The sequence below is a fragment of the Panulirus ornatus genome, chromosome 9 (genome assembly GCF_036320965.1).
Source record: "Panulirus ornatus isolate Po-2019 chromosome 9, ASM3632096v1, whole genome shotgun sequence".
Classification (NCBI taxonomy): Eukaryota; Metazoa; Arthropoda; class Malacostraca; order Decapoda; family Palinuridae; genus Panulirus; species Panulirus ornatus.
In genome coordinates, this window is record NC_092232.1 from 41,088,039 (window position 1) to 41,088,830 (window position 792).

At 41.8% G+C, this 792-nt stretch overlaps 1 non-coding gene across 1 annotated transcript; it reads left to right on the forward strand.

The window, feature by feature from the left end:
* Positions 1–286: 286 nt before the first annotated feature.
* TRNAN-GUU (transfer RNA asparagine (anticodon GUU)) lies at positions 287–360 on the forward strand. The gene has a single exon. It is a non-coding gene; the product is annotated as a tRNA-Asn (tRNA).
* Positions 361–792: the final 432 nt, after the last annotated feature.

The following is a 792-nucleotide window of genomic DNA, read 5'->3' on the forward strand; positions in this document are numbered from 1 at the left end:
CATGAACTATGGATGAGAAGGTAAGAGATGGTCTGCGTCATAACGTGACTGCCAAACAGGAATAATGTAATGATAATCATCCCGGTTGATCAGATGAAATTCCAATATTTTGTGTGTATTTCCACAAGGAGTAATCCTCAAGAGCAACATAAGTCCTTCTCTAAACTTGGCTTTGAATACGAACACTATATCCTCTCCAGCTACACATAAGTCCTATATGTTATCTAAAACAGTCAGTGCCACAAGCACTCGTCTCCAAGTCAGCCATAAGATGTGATATTTTCAGGCCTCCGTGGCACAATAGGTTAGCGCGTTCGGCTGTTAACCGAGAGGTTGGTGGTTCGAGCCCACCCGGGGGCGAATCTTTATGTGAGACTACTCCAGAACTTACAAGAAACTTCAGTTTTAAACAGGCACACGAGTTAATCAAAAACTGTATGTAATCTCAAAAATAACTAACTGTAAACCTCCAAAAGTTATCTGCGTCATATGTAATTCATCCTTACTAGCTTCCGTGAAGTTCACTGGAAACCTTAACAAAGGTAGAGCCCCATGCTACATCATAAGATCACACCGGAGGTTAAGAAGAACCCTTGAAAGGCAAACGGAGAAGTCACACATTCAAGATACCTTATGACCACTCCAGATGCTCACGATACACATGCAAACGGGTACAGGATGCACACATTATGTGATGTTAAGAACATTCCAGAGGATCATTCTAAACCTCATCAGGCAGACTACAGCTCTTGATATCTACTTGACACCTAAGTCCATAGAAATCAGGCCAAT